The following is an 8,265-nucleotide window of genomic DNA, read 5'->3' as shown; positions in this document are numbered from 1 at the left end:
GTCTCAACTTCTCTCTTCTCTTTTCTCCATTCTTCTCTAGACCTGTTTTATTTTCTGCAAAACGTTTCGAGTTCCTCTCCTGAGATTCTTCCACTCAAGAAGATACTAGTTTTTATTTAATTCCGGAGAACAATGTTGCACTATGCTTATTTTCCACATCTAATTTCTAGCATTGCTTTCTTTAAAAAAATACTAAATAGAAAGGGAAAAATAATATGAAGTTAAGAATAATGGTCTCTCTGATTTAATTTTTGAACAATATGCCATCTCAAACAATATTTGTAAAACTGCAATAACTTCTTTTCCACTTTGACTTATTCTTCTGACTTTCCTCTTTCTGTCAGATGGCATTCTGTAGTGGTTAAAGGCATGGGACTTGGCGTCAGACAGACCCAGTTTCAAATCCAGTCTCTGCTAGTTGCTCCTGGGCCATCTTGCTCATCTTCTCTGTTATTCAATTGCCTCATCTAAAGCGAGGATAATAATAACTGTGTTGTATGGCTAACACTTAGTGCTTAGTTGCTCTAAGTACCTTTATGCTAATATTTAATCTTCATAACAATCCTATGAAGAAGGTATTATTAGTATTAGTCATGTTTTATAGATGAAGAAACTGAGACACAGAGAGGTTAATATTAGTATTTATAAGGTGGCATTTTTTCAATTATAGCACAGCATTTTTCGTGTTGATATAATTTGTAATGCCTTTGTAAATATATGTTTAAATGGTGACATACTATTTCATTCTGTGGTCATGCCTTAACTGACTTAGCTATTAGCTTATTATCAGACATTTGGATTGTTTTGGATTTTTCTCTATTGTAAATACTATTGTGATGAATATATTTGGATATAAAGTTCTTCTATGATTCTGACAATTACTTTGTCACATATTCAAGAAGAATTAGAGTCCAAGGGCAAAATCACTTTTTCAGGCTTTTGCTGCCTGTTGCTACAATTGTTTCCCAACTGGTTATATAAATTTACACTGTCATTAGCATGAGAGTGTCTGTTTTACTGCACTCTTCCCAGGTCAAAGTCATCACATAAAGAGCAAAAACAAAGGTTAAAACCCTGTATCACGCAGAGTGTCTTTCACGCTACCTCAGAGAATGGCTAGTCTTTTACATTGTCAGCTAGCTTGCATTGGCCTAATTATTCCTGCCAGCTTCATCTTAAACTACTAGATAACGGTCAGATGGAATTTAACTTCATCAGAGGAGTCTTGATGTTAAGGATTATGTCTCTGTTTTTCATGTGGACAATTAGGGCCTTTATTTGACAAAGTCCAGCTAAATTGGGTAGATTTTTAAAAACCAAGGTGTAATTCATAAAATAGAATGATTGTAGGCATTCTGATTTCATTCTTAATCTGAAAAGTAATGAACACTGACTGCTTTGGAACAGAGCAGAGATGATGGCAGAGTATCTCCATGAGTTTCTTTTTAGGGAAGAAAAGACAAAAATAACTTTTTCAGGAAGATGATGTTAATTATGTTTCCAAGTATGAAATCTTTAACCAAAATTTATGTTCCTCCACATACTAGCTTTGCAACCATGGACAAGCTATTAAATCTAGCGAAATCTCTGTTTTCTCATCTACAAAATGGGGGTAGTGATACCTAAACTTAGACACTATGCGTGAATTCTTACTGTGGGTGCTTGAGTCATCGTTTGTTGCATGACTGAAATTCTGTTGCTTTTATAAAGAAATTGTTGGGACTAAAATTTTTTTTTCCGAAGTCATTTTTGTCCAGACTAGATGTTAGTTGATCTTTGGCTTCGAAATCGAAAGAGCTATTAACTAGACTAAACTAAATACCTAGACCTTTAATATCCCTGGGGCCACTGCTCAAACCTCTGAAGAGAAAGCACACATTAAATCAGGAGTACTGCTCTCAGATTTGTGCTTACAGCACTGTCATAAAATAATGCTCATGATATAAACACCTGTTAGAGAAAGAAATTCCACAACTTGAGAAAGAAAAGGCTGTGGAACTCTGGTGTCTAAAGCATCTGTCGGGGGATAGCACCCTACTTTGACTTCTTAACACTTTATTTAAAGCAAATATATGCTTTCAAGAAAAATTAGTGATCCACCTGCTGTCATCCCTAGCTTTAATTCATTGTTTTGGATTATTTGGTGTTTCATCCCCCCACTCCAACTCTTCAGCAGAAAGAATAGATCAAGGGAAGATGCTCTAGGTTGCAAGAGAATGGCCATGGTATAATACCCACTATCACCAAAGCAGCAGTAGCTTATATTTATTCAAAGTACATAAGGTGCCAGGTCCTATATTTAAGCACTTTCCATACTTTGCCTTTACAATAACCAATGAAGAAAGTACTACTGTTATTCCTGTTTTACAGAAGAGAAAACTGAGCCTTGGACTGTTTAAGTGCCTTGTCCAAAGGAAGTGCATATTAGATCTGGAATTTAAGCCCAGCTCTCACTGTCTCCAATTTCTTGGGTCTCCTCTAGATCTCCAAATATGAAATTCATGAGATCTAATAGGTACTATGAAAAATATGACTAAAGGAAGAAAGTGTCATAGAAATCAACAGCAGGAAGGAATACCTATTGAAATATCCAAACTAACCAAACTTTCTCTGTATACAACTTATGGAAACTAAGGGTCAGGGATGGGTGCAGCTTTCTAGAGATCATACAACCTACTTTATGGCCAAGTAAGGACATAAATGGCTATCATTTGTTGTTATCTTTTAAAAATCTTTTTATTATGAAAATTTAAACCATATACTAAAGAGAGTAAGTACCATAATGAACCTTCTATCATTCAGTTTTACAATGACCTACATTTTGTTATTTTTGTTGACTTCTTCCAATAGTTTTCTTTTAGCTCTTAAATGAGAGGAGAAATTTAAAAGTGACTGAAAATCTTCAAGAATTCTTTCTATCTTAGTTTCTGCCTTAAACAATGTAGCAGGATGAGGACATTTATGTTGCTACTGACTAATATTCCATATCAAATGTCCAGAGTCAACTGAGGCAAAGCGAAGAGGTATTTTGAGCATGAATAATATTTGGTCTTATAAGTTTAGCTGTATTCTTATCTGATGTTAAGTGGTTTGCTTTTTAGTGACATTCTCATTAGACCTGTCTTTCTGTTTGATCCTATGTCCCTCCACCCCCACCACTAAGGGAAGCACATTTTAACAAATTTCTTCAAGCTAAGACATTGGAAAGATTAAAAAAAAAAAAAGCCAGAATTAACATTTTATGAACAATAGTTCCCAAACACCCTTTTGCTTAAAATCCTATTATTTTTGTTAATAGTAACATTTTTATTATTTCACATTTGCTAAGCACCAATGATTAGCTAGCCAGTTAAGAACTAAGAAAATCCATATCAGCATTTAGGTGCTCAAGACCCAATTCTCATGCTCCTCTGCCCTCTCTGTGTCATTTCTGTGCCCAGTATTTGTCTTTGAAGTTCAGTAGAGCCCAACCCGCAGAGCAGAACTTCGGGGAAATGGACAGAGCCGAGTATGGACTGCCAGATACCAGAGGGTCAGCTGTTAAGGAGTGTTTTTAAGTGATGGCTCAGCTCTCTCACAGAGTCAAGGGGTAGCATTGCTGCCAAGAGGGCAGAAGGAGCAGTAGTTAGAAAGAAAGAGGAAACTTGAGTAATTCCTTTTAAAAATCAGTGAAGCTCTAGACCTAGAAATTTATCTCTGAAGAGTCAAATAGGAGGAAGGAAAGGGTCCATGCTTAAAATGCCAACGCGTAGCCCAGCAGATTGATTCTGTGTAGCCAGTATCAATCATGCAGATAGATTTTGCCACAAAATGGTCCAATATTCCTTTTTTCCCCCCTTCTCTGACTAAGGTGTCCAGATGGTGCATGAACAGTGAAGAATGGGAGGGTATTTTAAGACATCTTAACTAAGATGGGGATGCTGAAGCTAAACATGAATTTCCCAGTTCTCCTTTCTCTATACATATGAAATTAAATTAAATCCCTGTACTGAACTGCTAAGAAGTATCTGTTTCTGTGTAACACAAAGTTACACAGAGTTTGAGTGTTTCTTTAGAAAAGGTTTTGAAACAAATTACTTTCCTTTGTTAAGATCTATTTTTGTAAGAGCACATTTTAGGTGATTTTAATGTATCAATGATCTACTAAGTATTTCGGATTTGTTTTTGTTTTTCACAACTAAAAATTTTAAAACTTTTTCTAAGGTTAGAAATGCAATACATGAACACTGAGGAAAATTTGGAAAATATATAAAGGACAAAGAAGAAATTAATCACCCATACTTCTGTCTTTCAAAAATAACTACTGATAGCATCTTGATATATTTCCTTCCAGGCTTTTTTTCTGTAAATAAGTAATCATGCTATCATAATTTTGACATTCATTTTCCTGTCATTGGAACTTTAATTTACCAAGTATGAATGAAAGACTACACAATTTATATCAAGTAAAAAAAAAAAAGTTAAAATATAGGCCAGAATTTTTAGAATTGATTTTATAAATTTTAAACATCAATGGCAAAATTGTAAATTCTATTGTCCTAAGACATGTTATAATTCTCTTTAATCAGCAACAATGGCTAAAACATGTGATCTAAAATTGTAGCATTTGCTTACAAACAGAAAACAGAGGAAACAAAGAGAAACTATATGTACTTACAGGCAATAAGAAAGTCTTGTGTTATTTAGCATTTAAAATTGTCAAAGATAGAAATTAAAAGTACAAAAGTTGAAGCATTGGTGACCATAACGAGGCCTCCCAGACATGAGTCAGTCACAAAAAATGCTCAAACTCATTTAAAAAGCTCTTTGTCATGGTCCAAAAAAACAACATTTTTAGTGTTTTCCTTTGACTTCACATCCCGCTATTGCAAGTACATGGCTAATTATTATCTGAATGATATCTATTATTCCTGTGTTCTAACCGGATATGATCCAAATATGGCCACAACCACATTATAGTGTGCAGCAAAATCAAAAGAATAAGATAATTCTGTTTTTAAGGGTTAATGGTATTTTCACTCCTCCTCAGTTTGAATCATAGACAATAGCTCTACTGTTGTCTATTCTAGGCAGCTGTGCAGAATAGTAAAGATTTGGAGATCTCTGTAGGCAGGAGAAAAATTAAGCCTTTGTACACTTTTTATTCAGTATATTCTACCCAACACCCATGTGTAAGAGTTGGACTTGAGAGTTTCAACAGGCTGAGGAAAGTTTGCACAGATAAACAGAGTTATTCTAAATTCTGTGCCTGCTAAGCTCTGAATCACAAAGTACAATTGCAAATCTTTTAGAAATGATACATAAGATATTCGTTTTCTAAATCTGCCCACTATATTCTGTGAGTTTCTTTTATTATTTTTGAATAATGAACACAGAAAAAGAATTGGTTGAAAAGTTAGCAATTACCTCATCATTTTCAGCCGTCAAACAGTTACTGTTCGTAAGCCTCTGAGAAGGAGAGTGGTCTTGTGAAAGAATACAACCATATATGGAAGGAAAAGCAAAAATACCAAAAGAGTTTTAAACAACTGAAAAAAGGACTCCAAATAATTGGTCACTGTGACCACAACTGAAAAGTTATAATTAAAATCGTTGGCGCTTCCATTCAGATAGCAGGATAGACTGATATGTGCCCTTCTTCACATCTCTTGTGCTTGGTTTAAGAGCGGACTACCCTAACACATCAAAACTGGAAATAGTGCCCCAGGATGACAGGGAGGTGGTAAACGGGGACACGAAATATTGTTTGAGTCTAGGATTTTATTCCATTTGTCACTTTGAGAATCATTTCGAAGAAAGATCTGAAAATCCTGATGCCCTTTCTCATCTCTCTTTCGTAATTGTTGGGAAGGGAATAATAATAGCTACTACTTATTGAGCACCTGAAATGTATCAGGCACTCTTTTTTCAGTATCTTATTTAATCATCACAACAAATCTACAAGTTAGTCAAAAGCTTACCATGGCTGAGAAGTTCCAAAATATCATTGGTCTTAGTTACCCCTCTGTCCTCATCTCTTGCTACTCTCTGCTTAAAATATATAACCCCAGCCATGCTGACTTCCCATTCCTCACATACACAACATGCACAACTTCCACCCCAGAGACTTTGTGCTTGCTGTTCCCTTTGCCTAGAATGTTCTTCCCCAAAACGTCTCAATGGTTTGCTCTCTCACTTCATTCAGATCTCTGCTCAAACTTCAACTCATCAAAGTTTCCCTGATAATTACAAAGAAAATACCAACCCTCATCACTCTCTGCCTCCTTTCCTGTTTTATTCTTTTTCAAAGAATGCTTATCACCACTAACCTTATATATTTGTTATTGTCTCTCATCCCGTTAGGATATAAGCTCCTTGAGAATCAAGCCTTTGTCTACTTCTTTTTTCCTCCACTGATTTATCTACAATGCTTAGAACAGTGCCCGGCATGTATTAGACATTGATTATACTTGTTGAATGAATGGATGGATAAAGAAACAACTTCAGACTGATTTAGTAACTTGCTCAAGGATGCACAGTACAGTGGCAGAGTCAAGATTAGAACCTGTGTCCTCAATCCAACAGGTGGCTGAGAGGATGTAGCATTAGAGCTGAGCTTCAGAAGACAAGTAGAACTTAATATTTCTGGTTTTCCACTATTGCTGAAAGGATGTTGCCTACTCGTAGCTTTCACATCACCACTTAGGAATCAATCTTATTGGTATAGAGATGATGAATCACACAATACAATAAAATAGCTGGTCAACTTATATGCATCATAATCTTTTCCCTGCCAATCTACTCAACAGGCAATAGCTCCTGACTTATAAAGCTGTGACTCAGGTATAAAGCTTGGCACAATAGGGGGACTCGGTGTACCCTTTCTATTCACAAACATGGTTCTTAGTTACATGTTCAGATCAGCTTCTTATTCTCTGTGAAGCACTTAGTCTAGTACTGGCCCTCTGTCTCAATAAATGATAATTATTATTAACATGATTATATTATCATTATTTTTCTCACTCTTAGGCTCAAGCCTAGCACAATGTATGTCCTCAGATCTCCTTGGACCATGTTTTTCCACTAGCTCTGCTCTCTCTGGTGCCTTGGACAACCCTGTGTTATCCCAGTCTTTGGCGCTTTTTACCTGTGGGCAGTGCAAGCACCTCATTTGCTCTGAGCTTTGAAGTGGACACAGAGGGATCCTGAATACCTACTGATAGTATCTCCCCAGATATTTTATTAGCCTTTTGGCAAATTGCATCTGTGTGCGGTCTTTGAGCAAACTTATGGCTTATTTCACTAAAATAAGTGCACAGTGAACACACAGAGACTCGGAACTATGCCTTATCTATTCCCAGCACAAAGCACAGGGCTTAGAGGGAGAAGATACTCCAGACGTTTGTTCCTTGTAATGGGTGTCTATGTTCTTGCTAAACTTTTCTTTCCTCTTCTATCATCCTGTTCTATGTGCATGTATTTGTATCATCTGATTTTTGTACAGATATTTCACCTCAGCTTGATCCCTCCAGCCCCTTGTTTTTACACCAGTAGACTTACATTTTCTTTTTTTTAAATCAATGCACTCAGTTAAATACTTTGGCTTCTGGGAATACCTATGGGTCATTAGTGCTTTTAGGAAGTTTCTCGATAGTATATTTTACTGTGTTGTTTTCTTCATTGACATCTTAAAGAGAGAGCAGAGCCCTCCTTCCTTTGAGCATTGCTTTTTATCACTTGTTACATTTCTTCCTTTTTTAAAAATAGGAATTTGCACCTCTTTCATATATTTCTGGCAAATTTCCCAGGCTCTGGGAAATTAATTTTGGCTATTACCCTAGCAAGAAAGGGAGCTATCTTTCACTTTATATTCATAATCTCTGTTTTTTTTTCTTGTATCCAAATCCTATTAATTCTACTAGCCCACTTCCACTTTTTTAAAATAATAATAACTAACATTTGTGTAGTTCTTTACAGTTTAAAAAGTATTTTCACATCCACTGTTTTATCTGAGCCTAGCAACTCTATGAGAGTGGCAGAGCTAGTACATTATTATTCGTTTCACAGATGAGAAAAAACAACCACACTCCAGAGAGTTTAAGTGATTTATCTTAGGTTATATAGCTTATAAGAATTAGAGCCTTGGACTTGAACACAGTTTCTGATTTCAAATCCTGTTTGTTTCCTACTGTTTTAGATATATATATATATATATATGTCTAGAAAGGCTCTTACAGACTAGTTCCAAATATTTGGCTTCAAAGGTCAGCTTGACTGTTTTCAATC

The sequence above is a fragment of the Pteropus alecto genome, unplaced genomic scaffold (genome assembly GCF_000325575.1).
Source record: "Pteropus alecto unplaced genomic scaffold, ASM32557v1 scaffold25, whole genome shotgun sequence".
NCBI classification, from domain to species: domain Eukaryota; kingdom Metazoa; phylum Chordata; class Mammalia; order Chiroptera; family Pteropodidae; genus Pteropus; species Pteropus alecto.
Note: the sequence above shows the minus strand (reverse complement) of the source record.